General features: G+C 39.1%; 1 protein-coding gene across 1 annotated transcript in view; it reads left to right on the forward strand.

Annotated features, from left to right (window-relative positions):
• The window catches only part of celf6 (CUGBP Elav-like family member 6), a 140,927-nt gene that overhangs the window by 53,754 nt on the left and 63,761 nt on the right, over positions 1–23,412 (forward strand). The gene's annotated exons all lie outside the window — the stretch shown is intronic.

The raw sequence follows: 23,412 nt of genomic DNA on the forward strand, positions 1-23,412 counted from the left end.
AGACAGAATAATGGATCACTTCCACATTTACGATAACAGCACCAGGGCAAAGAAAACAAAACCAAGTGCCAGATTGGCAAACATAACAAGCTGAATAAGCCCACTGCTTTTTGTGTTCTTCATTCAAAACTTTTTTTTGTTACTTGGATGTTTATGTAAGTATGCACAAGCAAGAGCACAACATTTTGCTGTTCTGAAAGTGGTTTAATATCACAGCTCCAACTACCTAAGCATGACCACCAAGATTTTTCTGTTTTAAAGAAAACTACACAATACTAGGTATAATTGCTATTTTTAAGTAATAAGGAAATAATGAGACTTTTTTCTTGTACTTTTATAAGAGACAGCAGCTGTTAAACCACAAGGACAGGTTTTCAGAAGCGGTCTGCCTGGCCTGAACTAGCTGGACGGCAGGGGACAGGATATTGATCTGAGATCCAGTCTGAGCTGGGTGAAACAGCACGGCCATACCACCGCCCACGCCAACACACAGATGCTCTATAAAAAGATCAGATTCCTGGGGAAGTGAGGCTGTGTTGTGGACATGTACGAGATAGAATCAGACAGGCTAAAAGAAAGGGAAAAAGATGTAATTTATGCATGTGTGTGATGGTGTGGGAAGGAGACAGAACGTGTTTGCACACAAGTACATGTGTGCTCATTTGTCTGTGTGTTTGACCCCTCCCCTCAAAAAATAAAAAATAAAAAAAAATCTCCCCACCCCCTCAGCTAGAGTGACTCTTGCTGACAGCCTCAGGTCTGGAGGTTTGTGACTCAGAGCTGCAGTAATGGACTGAGGAAACAAGGCCAAATGGACTGCATTCAAGGCAGAAATTAGTCACCACACTTCTCTCTTTGAACACACCGCAATAGTGCTACTACTTTCACACACAGAAATGAGTAATGCTAGTGATAAATCTACAAACTACAGTTCCAGAATTTAGGGTTTCACTACCTTTTGAACCAAAATATGTTTTTTTTATTATTTTGGTAAGTAGAATATTTTGGGACCATAAAATATTTTCATCTAGGTGAAAGGACATATAGTCTATCAAGCGACACGTGTGTTAGTTTCTCAGTTCTTTTCCATTTGGGATGTCACACATTTCCCTTGGAGGATTTTCACAACAGTTTTAGTTGAATTAATTTTTTTATCATAATGTTTTGTGTTGATTTGAATTCTGATCAAGCTGTACTCCCTCCTCTAAGATTACATACTGAAAAATACAACATTTCCCCAAGTGCATTGCTTGCTGAAACTTTGGCCCATTCATTTGTTTCATCTACATAATTTCACTGCGCTGTAATTACCATAACAAAGATTTGGTGTCCTCCGGTGACATTGCTCAGAGAACAAATTCAAACTCAATAGCTCTCAAATAGCAGCTAACATAAATGAGAACTGGCTGGGATGTTGACAGCTTTATGATATGCAGTAGATAAGGTGGAAAACATACTGGATTAGAACTATTTTCACAGCAACGTGCCTCTTAAAGTTCCCGAGAACCAGAGTAGTGACAGATTCAACTTCACGCCGTAATTCCAGTTAGCCTGTCTCATTTTAACACAGGTTTAAGTTTGCTGAAGTGAAATAGCTTTTTATTTATGAGTAAAAACGTCCATATTGATTTTTCCTTTTTCCTTCCAATCTTCAAAAGTATATTTTTAGCGTTATAGAATTTAACCCCTTGTTAGGTTTTGGATAGTTTCTTTTAAATGCATATCTAAACCATTGTGCAAAATTCTGGAGCCACCCTTCATTTCTTTATAGTCTGTTTCCAAGTTGCCAGACTTTAAAAAAAAATGTTGTAAATGTAAAAGCGGCCCTGGGCAATAGTTCTACAGGTTCTCTGAAGGTCTTTCAAAGGTTTTCTTTGGACATTGACTGCTTTTTTTCTTGACTATATTCAGAGAACTGATTTATTTTTTTCTGTTTGTTAAACCACACTGATCTATAAATCCTTCAAGCACAAAAAGGCACCTAACATGTCTCTACACATGACAAACAAGCAATTTTAAATTGTATCTTTGTTACTAGCAGCCTGTCACATAAAAACATATAATTTGTTCCCATTTCTTTTGTTGAATCTATGAAAAAGGCCAAATATAACACATTTTGACAGGCACAAAATTGTATTTTTGCACCAAAAATATGATTTCCAAAGATCTATTAGAAGAACACATCATAAGTCTCAGCATGGTGTGTAGTGTGTCCTTAATAAAACTAAGGAAAGTGTAAGACAAAAAGAAATGTGGTGGGTCTATGGCAGATGAACAGTACCTGAAAGGTACTCATGGCGAAATAAAGAAATAAGGAGTAGCTTAAGATTTTTGCTCATACTCTTTATGAATTTTATTATTGTTGCTTACTAAACTGCTTTGAAGGTAGGAAGATATGAAATATTGCATTTTTAAGGCCAACCTAAATTTATATGTACTTATAGTTAATCTATGAAGAAATATGTTCATGTTGATTTTTATGACCATGGCAAACATACATAATTAAAATAGTACACAGTAAAAGTTCTTCACAGTAACAGCATTTGGTAAAAGTAGCACATTACTGGTCTTGATGTCACTGTCATATGTTTCAGAAACCCGTGCATGATAATCAAAAACACACTCCCCAGTGCTTCCTAAGGTACCAGAAATGTTCATGAAAACATACTATTCTGAATGTTGCTTAGATTATTATGGTTACAAAAATTCAGTGAAGGTGAATAAAGCATGATGGATGCCAAGAAAAAGAAATACATAAGCAAGTCAATGTCAAAAGAAGAATGTCAAGGTTTTTCTTTAAATTGAAAAGCTGGAATGACAAGGCTAAGAAAAAAATTATCAAGATGAACCTGGCCCTACTTTGCCCCTACCATTTTGCTGTGAAAATTGCTCTAAGTCACTGTATTTTCTAACCTGTCTCCGACATAAATGACATAAATAAACGTACCAACTTTCTCTCGTATTCTCATTTATACAGGATTTTATTTGAAAACCACTGAATTTAATTTTTTTTTTTTTGTGTAAGGGTTCAAAGTCTTTGTTATGGTAAATTCATCTCACTAAAATTACACAGGAGGGCAGCACAGTGGCTCAGTGGTAAGCATGGTCCCCTCATGTTACACGTGCTGCTTTCTGTGCAGCACTTGTAAAGTTCTAACTGTGTTTGCAATGAAATCTCAGGGTAATCTGACTTCCAACAGGCCAATGGAGTGCAAGTATAGATACGGTGAAGAAATATTAACATATCTTTTTGAATATTTTACTGTATATACCCTGCGACTGAAGTTATCTTCAATTTCATCTTTTTTTTAAACAGAGATCATACAATGCTTGTTCCGCCTTCACTCTGAGTGATGCCTGACAATTCCTTGCCCTTGCAGTGCCAAGGCCTGTGCCCTAGTTCTGCCTGTGCTGTACCCTGCTCAGGTGTTGCAACAGATTGTCCGTGCTGTTTCACAGGAGGAAGACTCCACCATGCTCCTCTTTTTTTAAAAGAAGTAACGCAAGGATTAGTATCTCTGCATTTATCCCAGCCTTTATCCAGAGCTAAAACCTTTACCATGACACCAACCACACAAAACAAATGCCGGCTGAGCCGTGGAGCACACACGCTCACAGCACGTTCCACAACATGGGCATTGACTGTGCCTGGGTGTCAACACTACCCAACTCAATTACTTCAGTCTGCAGCGCACCACTAATCCTCCCCCCCACCCTGCCACCATTATTCCTGTACATCAACAGATTTGCATGTACTTTCACGCCACTATTTAGTTTGCCGTTTATTTTTAGAAGCCCACGCCTAATTAGGGGGAGCTGGTGTAGAACACAAGCATAAACGGCAACATTAGTGCTGGCACTAATGAGAGAAGATATTGTGGGTAAAGCTCAGTAATTTCATCCTGTACTCTATTATTATTCTTTCATTATCATCTCAGCGGATGGCTGACCCCTCTACCTCTCTTGCTCTTTCTCTTTTTCTCTTGCTCTTTGGAGTTCAAGGCTCCTTTTTCCTCTAATGTGTGTGTTAAGGAGTATACCTAAAGAAAAGCATGTAAACATAGACGTTTGTTTAAGTTAGCATGTTTGTGCACACGCTTGTGCATGACAGGGCAATCTAACAAAGCACAAACAATGAGGCATGGGGAATCATATGAGAAAGCCACTGAGTCGTCCCTTGCCCACCTATTTTTCACATCAGACATTATATACAAGTCCTCATCCCCCACCTCCGCTGTTCACCTCATTGGGAAAAGAGGACACAGTGGAGAGAATCAAAAGTAATCAGTGTGCGTCAGGGATGCTTCATAAACCCTATGCCCGTGTTGCAGCAATGATTTCCCCAATCATCAGCTGATTTACGTCCCTCTGATTTTATTTTTTACCATGATAACACTCATCAGTTACCATAATGCACCTGGGCATGTTCCATGTGAACGCTGATGATTTTTGGTGCAGGTTGGTGCGATTAGATGGAGTAGTAGGGTGAGATGGAATGGAGCGGTATTGCACAAATTATCTGTCACACTGGTGCAGGCCATGGAGGCAAAGCAGAGGATGCATTGCTCTGGGCAGTCAGCTGTGTTGGGCTGGGCTCAATGTGAGCCAGCCTTGTCATAGGCTCATTATCATTATCAATTTTCTCTTCTTATAGAGACAGTTGTGAGTAGACAGTGATTTAGAAGACGAATAACTCACAGGCAAAGTACACCATGTCCTCTATTAGTATGCAAATATGTGCGTTAATAGACGGTCATTTCCTTGCTTTTTGCAATTTCGCCTCATGCGGCGATAAGAGATCTATTTATCTGTGATTTGCCACAGTGACCAATATGATACAAACCAGAAAGTTGTTTTTCTTAGAACTTAATACCATCAATGTTTTTCTTACTGAGTATTAAGTGTATATTTTTTTCTTAATGATACTAGCAGTAACCCACTACAGGAGGAGAGGTGCAGTTTTTTCCTGATTTTTCCTGATTCACCTATCAGGGAAGATGGTCTATGACTTGGCACTGGTTACCTGGTCATTGGTGGCAAGAAGCTACAGAGCTGTGTGCCGTCACGCCTGTCTCTCTATTGGCCCTCTTGGGCTGGAGCCCCTCTGTGCTCCTCTGCCTAATCAGGCTGCTCAGTATGCAGAACAACCTCTCTGACGGCCCCAGTGCTCAGCCCCCAGTTGCTGACCTCCCCTAAAGCTATGGAACCGAGCTGGACTGAGCTGTGACCAGTCAGCCGGTGCCAGATGTCAGATGGGATGGATGGCAGAGATAGTTATGCAGGGGAACATGCTGGTCTGGATCAGGTGGTACTGGCAAAGGATTTTCAAAAATTTGCCAACTGGGAAAGTGAAGTGGTGTTGCTTGTTTGCCACATAAATGAAAAAAACAACTACAAAAAAAATAAACTGTCAGAATTTTGAAACACCTGCTGATTGGCTAATGAATCACAGCACACTATATTTTCTCACAGGGCTTTAAAAAACATGTTGGGGGAACTTTTCAAATATTATGAATAAAAGTTGCACATTTAAAGTTGTAAAGATCAACTGCATGATAAGTATATGAAAGCTTAATCTAGCACTCATGTCTAGAGTCAGAAACTTTTCTGCCACTTAAGGCATCAGTCATAAAAAACCTAGAGACTGGTTATTGACCATCTGGAAACCACTGGTCACTAGGGAAAATGTGTATTCACTGACTGTCGGTGAGTGGTTGCTCAAGGTTGTTGATGTTTGCAAGGTGAAATTTTTCACAAAGAGGGGATTTCCCCAAAAACCTGCTTGTAGTTGCTTCGGTCACTGTAAGTTAGCCACAGTTTCCCATAGTTTGCATGAAAGAACTTGTCTTCACTCGCTATTCCCTCCAAGCTGTAGTGAAACTAGAAATGAAGAACCTTGACCTTCATAGTAAAACTTGCAGCTTTTAAAATGTGTTGGTCGGAGCAGTAAGGCACAATTTTTATGTTGAACACACATGTTCTACATTTCTGGTTTGCATCAAGCTGTTCGCAGTTTCTTTTAATCTTTGATAAGTATTTTGGGAGTGTTTGCAGATATGTCAGCATCTTCCATGGTGACTACTGGCAATTATGGCAAGCAGCTAATGACTAAAGCAATTGCAAGGAGATTTCTGATGCAGCATTGTATACCTGTTTGCAGTCAATTTCATGCTAAGAAATGCTAGCAACCATTTTCCAACCTGTTGTGGAATGCATACTTTTTCCTCAGACTTCTGTGGTTTTTGTAGTTTTCTGTTCAAGGTTCCCACTTTTTTGTGTCTTTTTTTTAATTTTTAGAGCTATACATATTTGCCCCTCATGTCTTCTTCCAAGAATTTTCTTACATCTACGAGTCCTTACATTGAGGCACTTATTATTATTACCTTACTGATAAATTCAAAAACTAAAGCAAAAGCATCGTCTTGAATGGTAAAGCGCAATCTACAGTACTTAACAGGCCAATAACAATAGTTGTGGGCTAGGTCAACGCGACGTGCACATTGTAAAAAAAAATCCTAATATAAAAGTATTTTACTGTGTATTTTACAGTTTTGTTCTGTTCTTCTAGAATATCATTAAATTTACATAAATAGACTGTGATTTCACATTTCAAATGTAAATTAACGTAAAATCACTGTAATGTAATAAAACATAATTTTCTTGTTTTTTAAATGTATTTGTCTGTACATATGTATATTTAGATTGTTAAAATACATTCACAAATGTATCATGATTTCACAAATATGTGTCCGTTATTTGAAAGATTGAACTGTTAAATTCAAATGTAATGCTATGGAAAAATATATCAAATGATTCTCATAAACTTTTTTTTACATCAAATAATAATAATTATTATTGCTATTTAGGGCGATCGTGGCTCAAGAGTTGGCAGTTTGCCTTGTAATCAGAAGGTTGCCGGTTCGAGCCCCGGCTCGGACACTCTCGGTCGTTGTGTCCTTGGTCAAGACACTTCACCTACCGCCTACTGGTGATGGCCAGAGGGGCCGATGGTGCGATATGGCAGCCTCGCCTCTGTCAGTCTGTCCCAGGGCATGCAATCCATTATTATTATTTAAACCAACTGTTAACTGTATATTTCTGTACATTTAAGTATTATTATTCATATTGCCACATTCATTGACCTTGTTTATAGGTAATTTCATTGTTTAATCACATTAACATGTTCCTGTTTAAAAGCACTTGAAAAAGGCAAAATCCCATGTAAAATTAGGGCAACAAACTGTATTGTCATTACTGAAAATAACCGTATTTTTATGAGAAAGTTATTTTCTGTTATTTTCTGGTATTATTTTGGCGCACCAGCTGCCGGAATATTACTGTTTTTCTAGGATTTTTTTTAACAGTGCAGTTACATCTCTAGATAGGTGCACATTAGTTTACAGAGCAGGTTATGTCACAGGGTAAAGTTAGAGTTTGCAATTACAACATACTTAAAGTGTAGATTTAACACACAAGAAGGTTGAGTAGCTTGCATGAGAAGGAATAGTTACAATGCTAAAGTTGGCATATGAGCTACAATATATACAGAAAAACAAATAATATTTAATGAAAAATACATAAACAAAAACATAAACATTACACCCATTCAAAGTTATAATAGAACAGAAAGGATTACAGTGTTAAATCATTTTTGTTGTTTGTTTGTGTAGCTGCAGTCAACATTGGCTGCTCGGAGGTCTTCCAGCAAACATACTGATGTTTGGTCAGGACCCCTTGCTGTCACATTTTGACACACTTGGTACCCCTTTAGAGTTATTTTTGCCAACAGGCAGACACTCCACAGGGTAGCATCAGTATATTGTGTTTTGGGAGAGAGGATGTCTGGATTAGTATGGTATTGGACATTTATTAAACAGGTAAACGTGTTTGAATTTGCATTAAGTCTCTACAGAAAACTTGAAAAGGCCTCTTTTACAGAAAAATATAAAATTCCTGTCTTTTTAAAACACTGTTTCATTGGTTTATTGAGCATTTGACTCTAGTCGACACATGGGTCACATTATTTGTGCACATATTGAACATGCACATTCCATCCCTTTCGCACTCCCTGATGAAGATAAGGCTGATGTAATCCTAAGCAACACAACATCCAAAACCATATACTGATGTTCAACACTTACTATGTCAGGCAATTTCACCAGAAAATCACATTTAAAAGAAAGAAAGAAAGAGAGAAAAACCTCTCTTCCCTGGAAATTCAGTAGCAGAATTCCTTGTCTGCCTCTCAACATGTCACATTTGTAAAAGAAGTCTGGATATTGATCTCTGGAAAGAGAGTCAGAGTTGCCGTTTGCCTGCCCCCGGCTCCTATTCAGCCAGAGCCCAGAGAGGATGTTAAACCCTCTGAGGCTGATTAGAGGCATTTCCCTGGGAGACTGCCGGGTCAGTCTTTATGCTCCTTCTTCTTTTTGGAAGTCTGCCATGTTAGAAAACTTAGACTCTGGGACATGGCTCCTGATGAAAATTAATTTTTTAAATTTGAATTTATTTTTTCATTTTTCTTATTTTATAGCAATTTACCTTTCAATTACTGAAGTTTTTATCCATTTTGGTGTGTGTGTGTGTGTGTGTGTGTGTGTGTGTGTGTGTGTGTGTGTGTGTGTGTGTGTGTGTGTGCATGCTGTGGAAAGTTCTGGATTAATTACTGCTGTTAGTCTCAGCTTTCCAATGTGTGTGTGTATGTAATTTTTCACTCTTTGGTCCTCATTGCCACAGCTGTACTCTGATTGATCACATGGTCTGATTCTGTCAAATACTGGTACCAACCTGCTCATGGGTGTGAGGGACAAATGTAGACAGTCAAAAGGAGAACAATTCACTATTGATTTTATACCTTTTTGTTTTATTTCACTGTTAATTGTAGATCATAGTTATTTTGAAAATTGATCAAATATGCTCTTTTTTTAGGATAATTTTTTTAAGTTTTAAGTTTAAGTTTTGAAAGGTTTCGGACAGTTTAATTAAGCCTATGGTATAAAAGCAGAAAACAAAGTGAGAGAACAGTGTTAATTTGACATGTGTGAGAGGTAAAAGAATGAACTATACGTGAGAGAAAAGGAATAGGTTCTCAGAACAAATAAACTGCCTACATCTCTCTTAACTAACAACTTAATTATATAGATGCTGTAGATTGAATCAGTTTAATGCAAAGATAATACTAGTTCATTAGTTCAAATGACAAAGTATAGCTTAAACAGATAACATCACCCTGAAATTAGGGCTGATGCCCAAGTGAAATTTCTCTGCACAGCAAGTGAATACAAAGTCATTTCTTAAAAGGCAGCAAATAAAGAAAACTAAACTCATCAGAGTCTTTTTTGTTTGTTTGTTTGTGTTATTATTCTCTGGAATGAAATCCTTTTTGATAAAATTGCATGTGTGTACCTGTTGCTGTATTCTGGACTTTAAATTGCCTTTTGCAGCTTTAAAACCAGGAGAATGAGATAAAACTTCAAAGAGAGTTTGTAACTAAATGAGTCTTGATGCAGTCTCAATCATAGGCCCTGAAGTTGTAGTGCAGTGCCCGTCTCTTAGCAGGTCAAAGCAGGGACAGGGAGTTTACTCCGGGCAGACTGACCTTTACCTTATTGAGTTAATTGTGATGAGATTACAGAACAACCTGGAACGCTGGGCCCATTACCACCCCGTTCTCCATTAGTGACCTCTGTCTGGACTAAATGTATACAGTACGTGCATTTGGCTGACACAAAGACATGAATCCACACAAAGGCAAGGTTGAATGTAGTAAATCACACAGAGATGCACTTAAACACAACATACATGCTATCAAATATACAAAGGCAACTGATTATCTGTAGAATATCTGCAAGATTATTAGTAAGTAAGTAAATCCACACATGCATTGCATTTATGTTTCCATGTAAGTTTACCTTTATTGCAGAATATCTACAAGTCGGTATTTATTGTGCAGCAGAGTTGGCCCGCCGGGCAAGCATGCTCTCTCCTTCTTCCGCCTTGTCGCGTTTGTCTGTTCCTATCTGCCTCACAGCCTCCGCTGCCTCCCCCACACTCTGCCTGGGGAGTGATTAAATCAGTGTATGCCTGTCCACAATCCAACGAGATTGACATACACACACACACACACTAACATGCACACACACAAAACAACCATGCAGTCACTTGAACAGACACACACTTACACACAGTAACACAGTACAGGCCCAAATATCCAGACGCTTATATTTACCTACATCTCCGACAAGCATTTGAACACAAATTCTCAAATATTTATTCAGTCTTAAACATGGTCTGCCACAAGATCACGTTCTCTCTGCGTGTCACATTTAAAACTGGTCGAAGCTGCTGTATGCACTGCTACCTGTGTTTGTGTGTAATTAAACATAAAGTCTTATAAGAGCTATTGATGTATGTATTTCTCTAAATTGCTCTGTATTGCTGGATTGGCTCTAAAAGACACACTTGTCTGATTGCGTGTGATACATATACCCTGTATCTGTACATGTATTCACTGTGATCACACAGGGCCAGTCTTCCTCGTTTGTAAGCTTGGTGTGGATAACCCACCTACATGTGATGAGGTACCTCAGTGTCTGCATAACTGTCATGTTTTATACATGAAGGCTTGTCTATATGTAAGTGTGCACGGATCACTGTGTGTGCACGTGCATGTGCTTATGCATGCATGTGTAGTAGAGCGTCCTTATGATAAGTGACTCCCAGGCTGATTAAAGAGAACTCTTTCTCTCCATAATGAACACAGGAGATCCATCAGCCATTGCCTTTGAGGAACACCAGGCGCATCAGCAGCTAAAGTGCCTGTGATCTCTCGGATTTCAACCAACGTTGATTAACTTGGCAGCACATTAAGTGGAAAGGTATTGAGCTGGATGGAACAGTAAAAAACACATCACTGAGAGTTTGTCTTGTAGACGCTGTTATGAAGGCATATTTGCATATCTGAGTAAAGTTAAAGTGCTTATGTCTGGGAATCAGTGCAAATATGATTAGAGTTTTTCAGGTCAGCTGAGTGGGTCAGAGTATTATCAGGCTTACGTCTGTTCAGGTCTAATGAAGCAGAGGAACATGTACTTAACTAGCACTGAGTTGTTCCATTTGGCCAAGTTCCACGTTTGCCCATGTTTTTCAAGGATCTACAGCATATTTAAGACTCTCCTGCATTTCTCATTCACGATGGATGTACGGTGGTCCTTAAAGGTTTGCAAAGTTTCTGTATATCCACAAAAATATGACTTAAAGCATCATCACATTTTCACACAAGTTCTACAAGTAGATACAGAAAAACAAATTAAACCGATGAGACAAGAGTACCTCTGTACAGTCACATTTTCACCTAAAACAATTTACTGTGATGAACATGCAAGGCTGCAGCAACGGCTTGGACACGCACGCCAGCTTTTATGCCTCTGAATTCGTTCAGAGGCATAAAAGTAAACAAATGACCAATCATGCTCTTGACTTAAAAAAAACAAAACTACTCATAGAATATGTATGGCACCACTGTATCACAATCCGATAGACTCTGCCCTCCAGAATCAACCAACAAAGACTAGGGCATGTGAGAGCACGTGAGGGCATGAGAGGTCACAAAGGAACCCAGAGTAACTTCTAGGCATCTAAATGCCTGTGTCAGATTGGCTTAAGTCAGCGTACATGATTCAATTATATGAATACCAAAAGGCAATGGTAGGCATGGCTGGGTGCCAATGAGATCATTAACTCCCATAGATGGAAAACTGCTATAATCTCTACAAAAACCAAAATAGAATTTTCTAGTTTAAATTAAAAGTGATATGATTAGAGAAAGGAAGGCGCTACATTCCAGTAAAAGAAGCCTATCTCACCTGTGATATGTGGTCTGAGTAACATCATTTTTATGTATATCGGACAGGGAACCAAGCATCACTGACGAACAGTGAATTCTGAATTATAACAGCAAAGCTGTAAGCCTAAGCTGTAAGAAAGTCTGTGAACTGAATGATAAAGGAAACTCTGTCACATATTATGAGAATCAATGTACAATTCATTCTATTAAAGAATAAATGTAAAGATGAATAAATGTAATGTTTTTGGATTATTTGAATAATCTTAGAGTCCTGATGTAATCCAACGGAATGATTATAGAAGGAGGTGAAGCTAGCAGCTCATGTCCCCCAGCTGAACCTGTTTTGTACAGAGCAATGGAGTTGATGTGAAAAGTTGATCAATCATTCCCTGAAACATTTAGTTGCAGATATTGCTGCACACTGGGTCTTTACACTACATACTGAAAGCAAATATTCTCATACTTTTTCCAGTCTCAGAAATTTAATATTTGGTCATTTTCTTCAATAAATGGATGAATAAATATCTATTTGTCTTGCTCTGTTCTTTATCAGTCTTTATGACGGTATAAATATTCAGTGTTGTTCTGTGACCTACAGAAAATTCTGAATGCACCGACAAAAGTCATCTGCTATCGTACAATTATAAATGACTCTCTGAAAACACCAAACTACTTGAGACAAAATCAGAGAAATAGTTTGTGCCTCTGCATTGTTTGTTTCCATTGCAAATAATTGCAATTACTTTAAATACATTTTCTATACATTAGCACTTGTGCACACTGAATGTTTAAAACACAACAACATACATAGCTTGCAACCACTATTGAACATGTAGGTGATGTGGAAGAGATTGGGAATACCTTAATAAGAGTATAATTAAACTTTTGCTCATCAGTGGTAAATGAGAAAGTTATTAGATACAGCAGGTGAAAGCTACGTCACATTAGTTGATCTACTGTAATTAAACCGAGTCTTTTTCTTTTAATCATAGACTTAGACCCATTAGTGCTTATAGGGGTTAAGCCCTCTAAGGTACCTCAGTGGTTTTTACTAAGAAGGCCGGTTTTCTTTCCAGACTTTTTGAAAATGTGTGCTCATGTATTGACTTTGACTAAGTTGTTTCAGTGCTTGTTTTGCCCAGAATTTACCAGGATGTTATTGTCTGGTAAATAACTTTTACAGACTTAATCTTTTGCCTAAAAACAAATATTTCAAGGTTCATTATTTATTTATTTTTATCAACAGCAGCTTCTGGATATTGTAGTTATCCTGCACCAGTTTGATCTTATTTGTCTTCACTGACAAAGGCCAGTCAGACAGAAGTGTTCTAGATGTGTCTGATGGTCCCCTCCAGAGGCGATATAGTATGATTTAAAAAAGAAAGAAAAAGGGGCTGGGGGTTGGGGGACAGGGATGGTAAATTGGGATTCGGTGAAAATGTACAAAGGTAAACTTCAATAAGGCAGCATGGGGACTAGTCCTGCTCTTTTATCATTTATTGGCCAGTGTTCTCACAGCCTGCTGGGAGTTGTCCCACTTATTCCACCATACACACCCTGCCACGTAGTTGAACCCTCCTAATATGGGATAGGCCCTGCTTCTCCTGCAGGCTGCAGCCTGATCTGATATCAGGCCAGTGGGAAGGTTTGCTTACATTTTCACTCCAACTTCATTTCCCAGAGCATCTTATTCTTGGCTATACTGAACTCAGGGGCACATTGATAGCAAAAGGTCCTCAAATCAGATTCAGAACTAAGTGGAAATACATGAAGAATGAATCAGCCTTTGTGCAAGCTCATATTTCATCTCCAAACACATCAACTGTAGCAAGCTGTCCTATTTTGAAGTTGAGTTGTGAGAGAATATTTTTTAAGAAAGAGAGGCATTTAAATGTCTCCAAGTCAATTTCATCGTTCTTTTCCTCTAGTCATTCATGGATTGTCGCTCCCCTACCACCGTGAGTAATTTGTTTCCTCATATTTACAACATCAGACATGGCTTTTGATTATGTATTTTGTGTTTGGAAATGAACTCATCAGTTCAGTTGTAGATAGCACTGACTTGAGCCCTTAGCGTGGCAAAATGGACCTAGATGTCAAGTACTTTTTATCATTCTACAAAGTGACTGACTCCATCTGACCTCTGGGAGGATGGGTGAATATTGTCACTGCACGTTGTGTAGCGGACATCCCAATCTCTTTTCCCTTTTTCTGTGCTGTCTTGATAGGCCTGAGTTTTCTTTTGTTGTGTGGTATTCCACTGACACTCTCACCCTGGATTAAAATCTTAATTAACTTGAGTGTCAGCCTGTCTTCCTATAGTTGAAAAGGGAAAGAAAGGGAGGTGGAGGAGGGTAAGGGAATGTGGTACATGGGATCATGAGATGTACCCAAATCTACTGTGGTGGGCACCATTAGTGTGGGTGGAACTGCTGTTTTTCTTTGCCCACTGAGCATTTACCCCCTGTGAGTGTAGTCTGTTACTGATTTTCCGTCTTTGTGAGGAGCCTTCAGAAAGTAGATATTGGTATAGTAGAAGGGCAGATCTGGGTCGGAGCATGACCTGATGTTATTAGGCCGACATAGCCACAAAATGAAGTTGCTTTTGTGTTTGTTTGTTTTTCTTTCTTTCTAGTTTTACTTGGGAGGGAGGGAGAATGACTGTTAGCCATCATTCGTTGCCACAGACACAGAGACTGGCTAGTCGAAGTGGAGTGAGTGTCTGGGTCACCTTCCTGACAGAAATGACACGCTTGATCAAAGGCTGGCCATTTGCTGCTGGGATGCCTTGGTCTTTGCGCCAAGCTGTGCTTGCCTACTTGTCTGACCTTGGCCTCGCATCATGAGAGTTTGTGTGGCAAATAAAGGATATTATGGCCCCAGCTAGTGCTCCTTTGGTGTCCCCTTCATCCCTTATTTCATCTTGTCATTCTGTTTTGCCCAACTTTATGAGCTCCCAGCCTTTCAAGGAAGTCTTGATGGGGCTGTGTAAGCATGGTTGATTGAATGGAGGATGGACATTTGTCAATGAGTGGTTTTCTAGTATATATATGTATATGTATATATATATATATATTATATATATATACATATACACACACACATATATATATATATATATATATATATATATATATGTATATACACACACACATATATGTATATATGTATATATGTATTCTCATATATGTACACATGTAAAATGTGACATTGCAGCCACTATGACAACTCTCCCACCTTCATCTCCGTGTCTTTCTTTATTTTGTCAAAGGAGCATATCGTTTAAACTCAAAATGGAGCATAAACAACTCATCATTTCGCTCTGAGTACGCAGATCTTTTGTGAATTAAGGCTATTCTGTCATCTTCTTATGCTATCCCCACTGGGGTTTTTTTCAAGCCCTAAGCTAGTTACCCAATGGGCCTCCTACAGCAAATGGCAATGTTTCTTCCCATGTAAAGTACTCATAGCTCTTTATTGGAGATCACTGCACTGTCTGTATCTTTCAGCCAAACCTCAGAGTTACCATATAAATCTGAAATTAATTCTGCAGCCAGGGTAAAAAGGTGAACAGTCATAACAGTAAACACTCTCGATCTTCTCTCTGTCCTGTCCTGTTTTTTTTGTTGTTGTTGTTGTTTTGTGTCTTCGTTTCCATTTTTCTGCTGTAAGAGAATGTCTTTGCATCTGAAATGCGCATTACTGCACCACTAAGGTCAACTCAGCTCATTTAAAAAACAAAGCATTCTGTGAGCTGTAGGTCCACGAGTCTGCTGGCACACAAGAAAGATTTATTGTCTGCCCTGTGCTGGTGCTGCCGCTCCTCGTTACCAGCCAACTCTGACCCCGTCCTGCCGAAACCACAGAGATGCTTAATCTCCACAGACAACTTCTGTATGAATACATTTTAGTCAGTGTGGATCACCACAGAGCCTAGAGTAATGCCCTGGCATGGGTTGACACCATACACCGCCGGGAGGACTGGGTGAGAGAGCAACAGAGGAAAAGGGAGAGACATCTGCTATGGTCACCCACCCTGCAATGCCCTATTGTAGCAGAAGCCATAGCATCCCTGTGGTTTACTCTACTCTTTTCCTGTATGGCTGAGTGTGTATTGAAAACAGTGGAGATGGGAGGTGGGATGGAAAGCAAGCAGGAATAAGGGGATGCTTTGCCATATGGCTGATTCCCTGCTCTAGTTGAGAGAGATGAGCAAAGGGAGTGCTGGCACTAGAGACAAACAGAGAAAGCACTGTGGAAATATCAAATAGTTTATACTTTTTACAAGTCATTTAATTTTCCATTGCACTGAGAATCCTATTGACTAAAAGTCATGAGTTAATAACCAGCTTGTTGTTGTGGTGTTTTTTGTTGTTGTTTGTTTGTTCATTTTTTTAACACTGAACACCAGTCAACTTGAATTTTTAAGGTGAATATTTTTGTTTTGTGGGCACAAGAAGCAAGCAGAGGGATGGAGCCACACAAAGACCTTTTATCTTGCTATGCTCTCTCTCGCTCTTTTCAAGAATGTGCCTAGAAGATGTAATGTCTACCAAAACTCTGTCTGTCTGTAAGAAAGTGATGGAACTTTGAGAAAGGGAGCAGATTTGATTTTTTTTTTTTGTACTGAAATTATTCAGCTTGATTCATAGTAATCGTAAAAGCTCAAGAGACAATAGCCTCTGTTAGTGCAACTTATGAACATCATTCAGTAGCACTTGTGATTTGAAGCATCCACTGGTTCATCAGTGACATTTCAGAAGAGCACAATAATCACCTCATGACATTAGGCAGCTTAGGTTAAAATTGCTTTGGCTTGCAATCATAATGTTGAAAACAAAAAGCAGAGTAAAGCACCAATTTCAGTCGTTTGTGTTGTACGATGCATTTATTACACTTTTTTCTTTTACTATTTTTGTTATATATTTTGTTTTTTTAAATGTCTTGGTAAAATATAAATACAGGGTAGGGACTAAGATATCAAGGGACTTGAGTACTCTGCCTCTTGGTTTGAATACTTCAGCATCCCCAGTCAGACTATGTGGTTTTTAAAGGACTGTTGATGTTGGGAAAGAATTTGCTGTGACAGCAATGTGCTTGATTCCAACACTTCCAACATGATTCTCACAACTCAAGACTCAGTCGCATAACTTAAATTAGCCACTGCAGCTGCAGCAGGGGTCTAAACAGTTCTGGATCAGTAAAATCAGCAGGGACATTTGGGAAACTTGAGCTCTTTACTTTAGTGTGTAGCTTAGCTTACAAAATATGCAGGCTGGTCCTGTCCTGCAGTCCACATTTATTGACTCAGTTTTTTTTATCACTTGATTGTGATTTCATTAAAAATATATTTTTCAATAATCACAAACAAGCTCTGTGATTTGTATTACTTTATATACCTTTCCAGTCTTACCACAGTAAGTTTTATATACACTGGTTACATTTACAATTTATAACACATTACAACATTATACTGTGTAGAGAATAAAAAAGGTTAAAATAATCAGGTTCTGTGATTCTGATGGAACACTTACTTTATTATTAGTCGTATAGACCATAAACTAGCTTGTATATTCTATATTATCCTTAAATGAAAATGATAAAAAATGAGATGTTAATGGCACTCTTTAATACAATCCGTGGAGAAAGGAAATTCACAAATTGATATTTTAGGCATTCACAAAGGCTGACTTAGAACAAGTACAACAGCATCAGAGCTCCCATTGTAGTGTTAATAAATATATACATACATAAATAAACTATTCAAGCATCATATATCATGAGAATCAACATTTGGTTTAACAGTTTATTGATAATGCCTTGACTGTAAAAATAGCAGAGTGAAGGACAAACACACAAGAGATAAAAGCAGTAAGGTGAGGGAGATGGTTACAAAAAACACACTGACTGACTGAGCAGGTCATGTACTAATCAAAAAGTTGGTGGTTTGATCCATGGCTGCTGTAGTCTGCATTTCAAAAAAATCCTTGGCCAACATACTGAACCCCAAGTTGCTCTCCAATGTCTCCATTGGAGTGTAAATGTGTGTGAATGTTAGTTAGAAAACACTTAAGGACAGAAAAAAGTGCTTATATAAATGTGTGTGAATGGGTGAATGAGGCTTGATGGATAAAGCTCTTTGAATTCTCAAGCTGAGTAGAAAAACAATATATAAGGCTAGTCCATTTACTATTTACTGTCCATTTATCAGTCAATTATTTTTAAGTTAAGCAAAGCATGTCCCTCACTTTACTAGGCCAAAGATCTTAATCACACCTGACTGTAATCTACCAAACTGGAATGTTTTTCTTCAACAGACCAAAAAGAAGCTGTGTAGTCTGTATAGTCCCTGCAAATCTGTAACATCACCGTGTTATCAACTAGCAACAAGAGACAGATGTATTTTGTGCATTTATGTGCACGTTTGCCTTTTGGTTCTTATTTTAGTGACACAATGTGGAGTGGACATTCACAGATATAGTACAAGGGGAAAAACAGCAAATGCAACAGTTTTCTTCTATAATATCCTCAAGTTTCCTAAGTAGTTATTTTCATTTGTGTGTCTGTGGATGGAGGGATGAATTACTTGTGAGAATGCAAATATTTTAGTGCAAACTAAAAACCTTAATCTTCATCCTGTTTCAACAGTGGTCAAAGACTGACATGATCAAAGTTAGGTTTCAAACTTACTTGCAGTTAACTCTATCGGCTGTGTTCTTAAAGGGCAGCTGTATTAGACATTTAAACAAAAGTTGCGAGGGACTGTTTGTGTGATCTTAGTGGAAGACTTTGTTGACATTTCTTCAGGCAACACTGATGGATGACACTGCTGCAATATGCACCCATATATATGCCTCTAAAAGCCAAATATTTGTTTTGTTTTAATCTCTTTGCAGTCTGATGGGTTGACATATGACAGTTTAGAGCGTTTGAAAAGTCAACTTATTTCTTTACACTTGACAATTTAGTATCTTTTTTCCTTCTTCTGGCATCTGAATTGTCCTTATGTGGAAAACCCATCCATCTGGTGCTTGGAGCGGGCTAAAACTGACACTATATGTTATTTGCAGAGTGAACAGCAATCATAGAGAGATCATTTTTGTTGCCACAGCCAATCCCCTTAAAGTTTCTCTGTCTCTCTGTCTGGTACTGTGTGTCCTCCATACGCTTGTTTTCTTCTTTCTTTTCTTCTTTCTTTTCTTCTATTATTTTACTTTCAAAATGCCTTTATTTTTTATGTCATTTCTCTCTTTTGCCTCATTTTCTCACTGCTTTTGTCACTTTCTCCTTCTCTGGTTGAGTCTTTCCTTGTTCTTCCCTCTCGTTGTCACTTCCTCTCTCAGCAGCATGTTTTGTCATTTCTCTCGCGGTTCCTGTCTTTTGCACACCGTCATACACACACACACACACACACACACACACACACACCTAAATTCACAAGCGCACACAAACACAGACATAAATAAATCTTCCTTGTGAAGTCCCTAAAGTCAGAGAGAATATGATTTTCAAAATCCACAAAAAAAACTGACTTGAACAGATTTTCACATTATTTTACTTGAAAAATAACAGTCTAACCTAACCTAGAGCTGAAATCTGGCAAATCAAACTTTCCAAGGATTCATCTGAGGTTTAGGCACAGTATTTAGGGCTTTATAATATGCTCTGTAAAGGGGGGCTGATATATCCTGCAAAGAGAATTTTATCCTAAGGGCTTTGTGTAATCCTTATCTCAGTATACATATTGTATCTTTACCCGGGTGTATATGTTAACTTGCCTCTCCTGAATGGTAATGGTGACTAATGGCGACAATATATGCTGATTTGGAAGGCACATACACGGCCTCACTTCTTCTACTCCCTTTTTAAGTGCTTATGTTGTCCATGTGTTTATGAACTGTATGGATTGACAAATTGGATAGAATCTCATCAGGCATAAATAATGGCAGCTATCTGTAAATAGCATTGGAGCAGAGGAGCAACAGATGCTGCTCCTGGTGAAGGAGAAAAGCCTGCTCTCCTCCACTGAGCCTGCTCCCCACATGCTGCCACTCACGTATTTGGCTCCCATTAACACTGATCTATATTAATTCCTTGGAAAAAAGGATGAATAAGGAAGTTGATTAAGGAAATGAAAATCTATTCTGCTGAGCCGAAGCTCAATGTGTTCCAGTCTGTTTCACACTGTGAGATTTTTAAACCTTAATGGCTATCCAGTTAGTCACAGATCAACGAAGCAAAACTGGGACACAATATTTATTTATCCATCTACTTATTCTTTTATAACATTTACCCGCTCTCCTTCAAGTTTCTTCTTAGACTGATGAGTGCTTGGCTATTGAAAGAAGAACACCGAAGTCACAACCTGTGTGTTGACAATAAATGTCGATCTTTATGAATACTTATCATCTCTCAGAGCAACTACTCTAGCTCAAATTATGCATGTGTACAAAACTCAGTCATCTACAGTAGTTTGATGAAATGTACCTGGCACTGATCAATAGTTGAAATGAAAGCTAACGCCCTGCCATGTCCACTGAGGCTTGTATCCTCCCATTGATTTCCGGCCAGGCATTTGCTCACCCCAGCCAAGGTCCGAATGTAATTTAAGTGTTGTGTGGGGACGTGTTTCTAGCATAGAACCTGACATGGTGTGGTCAACAGCCCCAGGCAGTGAATGAGCTCTCAAGTGGCAAACAGCATCAGTGAGACGTATTTCCTCTTCCAGCTCACCTCACGCCTCCTCGTCAAATTAAACGATAGAGACTGGAGGGCTTTCTGCGAGCCTTCAGCATGCTTTCACCCTTCCATCTGTAAGAGGACAAGGCAGGCTGATGACAAACACCACTGCGCACACATGCAGGGGAAAAAACACTTCAATTATTCCATATAAAATGGCATCAACTCTCGACCCTCTACTTCAGGAAATTAAATTTCAAAATGGACCGTGGTTACGGCAGGAAAACAAAGGCGCTTGATGATTAAGGGTGGATTTTAATAATGCCAGATTTTCTACGCAGGTCTGGAGTATATGGGAAATGAATGTAATAATATCCAGGTCTCGAAAGGTTAGAGAATTGAACAAAAAGCCCCAAAAAGTATGGAGCATAAACTTTTTCACTGATGCTATCTGGTGTATTAAACTGCAATGTCTTTTGATGCTTTGCTGTTGTATATGAGAACACACAAGATACTGTTATGGCGATATGACTGTAACATAAGCTTATTAGGCTTTTGGCCACTGATTTTAATATTGCATCTGTGCAACCACGAGCTAATAACAACATACAGTATGCTGTGCTGAAAGGTAACATAAAGCACAAAGGCATGTTTTAAAAATGAGACATTCTTCATACTTTCTGTGTAGACACACAAAGGACGTCACCAGCTTCAACATCCAACTCCTCAGCTGGGAGAATAATTGTTCTGGGACGTTGATGGACTGTCAGGAGTCACATGAGCTTGTTTCCTCTGTTCTCTTTTCATCCCCTCTTGCCTCGTGACACATACAGACGCTACGGAAGCACCTTGTGTTCGCCATGCATAGAGATAAACTGCATATTGCATTCTGTTTCAAGTGTTACAAATCTCTTGCAATAATATAATAAAAGATGTATTATTCATTGGTTCTACAGTTTCGGAGGGGTGGATGAAATATGCATAGGGCGCGTGTGCTATTTCAAAAAGCCAATGTTGGTCGACGTTTGACGGGTGATGAGTGAACGTCACATCGTGACTCTTGTGTCATCAAAAGCTGGCAGTGGGAGATTAGTTGAGAGAGGAAAGCATGGGCAGTTTGGGGGCCACTTTGCTGCTGGGAAAATGAGTGTAATACTTAGAAAGAGAGGAATGGTGGTGTAAATAAGCATACATTTTCAATCTACTGTATGATGAGAATCCATTTGCGGTCCCCAGGTGTGACAAACAAAAGGTTTGGATGTTTTGTTCCAGATCTGTCTAACTGGTTTTGCTTTATTTCCCATTGAGATGGGGTGCACAGGGAGTGTGGGATTGGGGTGCTGGGGGTGCCAACTGAGTAATTTCACTGTCTGCTCTCTGCAGAGGGTATAATTGCAGACCTTAAAATACCCATTCTGCTTTGGCATGTGTGAAAAGCTTAAGGGGGAGGGTAAAAATTACCAGTCACGGGGGTATGCAAACATGTGGCTTGCATGTGTTTACGTGTGTGAGACAAGCATGGTTGAACAGAATGAGAGAGCTCATAACACAGTAGCATGAATACTACAATACATATATATTAATGTGGAGGAACAGTAATGAAAAACATGTTTCCATCGTTTCATTCCCAGAAACCTCATCACAACAGAGTATATTTATGAGGTAGCATAAAATGCACTATATTTTTTGGGCACATATTCTATTTTATGTTGGTGATTTCCAAGTGTTTTTCTATTGGCTTGGGGGCCTGTGTGAATGAGTAATAGACAGAGTAATGGCTTCATCGTCGCCTGGCTAAATGTGTTTTTCTTCCTTGTGTCTTGCAAATACAAAAACAGCAAAAAAACTGCCAAAAAAATGATAAATAGCAGCTACCCAATTACTCTGGCATCACTGTATTCAGGAATTTATGTTTACATTATCAAGATGTACCACTGCTCTGCATGACAACACCTTGCCACAGAAACAAATGGCATTTACATTTCCTCTGGGTGGTAGCTAGGTGCAGGTTCCTATTTATTTTGCCAGTTTCCCTCCTGAAGTAATGGGAGGCCCTGACCTAGAGCCTCTCTGTCAGCCCATTAGAGAGTGTGGAGAGCATTGCATCGGCACCTCTGCTGTTCTGCCACTCACAAACACCCCCTAGAATCAACACAAACAATCCTACCCCTCCTGCCCACATACACATACACACAGAGACAGGCAAGATGAAGCTGGGGCATTGATTTTATAATGATGCCCTGGCTGCTTCCAGCCATGGAGGAATTGGAGCTGGCTGAGCTGAGCTCTTGGTGTGCAGAGAGTTTTTTGGATGGGAGCCCTGCTGGTTGCTGGGACTAGTCCGGTGGAGAGGCTAGGCTACAGCCGTGTGCAGTCGGTGGATCCAGAGCATGTAGAACATGGAGAGGCAGCCGTGCCCAACTTTACAGAAGCACCCGGAGCCAAGCATCCCTCCTCAGCACACACAGACCTGCAACTGCCAATCAAAGCAGCCTCGGGCGCTGCCACTGCCTTGTGCGCATAAATTAGCATGTATTTGCATAAGAATCCACTCGTTTAGCAGACCCACTTGGCTCTCCCCCCAAATGGCATTTTCTCGTTCCCCCTCCCTCTATCTCTCACTTTTCCTCTCCTTATCCTTTTACAAGCACCGATAAGAGCTAGAAAATAGTGTGTTAACCCTTTTCATGCCAAACCCCTCTTGACATAAATTACATGTGCATGTGCTTGTTTGTTGTTGGTTTGCAAATGAGAAAATTTAACCAACAAAATAATTTGAAAACAAACAAATAGGGGTGCACTAATGTATTTAACTGCATCTGTGTTCTGCTATTCTGCGTCACATTTTGAGAATAATGGTAGAATAATTGTTCTGTTCCCAGCAACTT

This window comes from Oreochromis aureus, linkage group 1 (genome assembly GCF_013358895.1).
Source record: "Oreochromis aureus strain Israel breed Guangdong linkage group 1, ZZ_aureus, whole genome shotgun sequence".
Taxonomy (NCBI): Eukaryota; Metazoa; Chordata; class Actinopteri; order Cichliformes; family Cichlidae; genus Oreochromis; species Oreochromis aureus.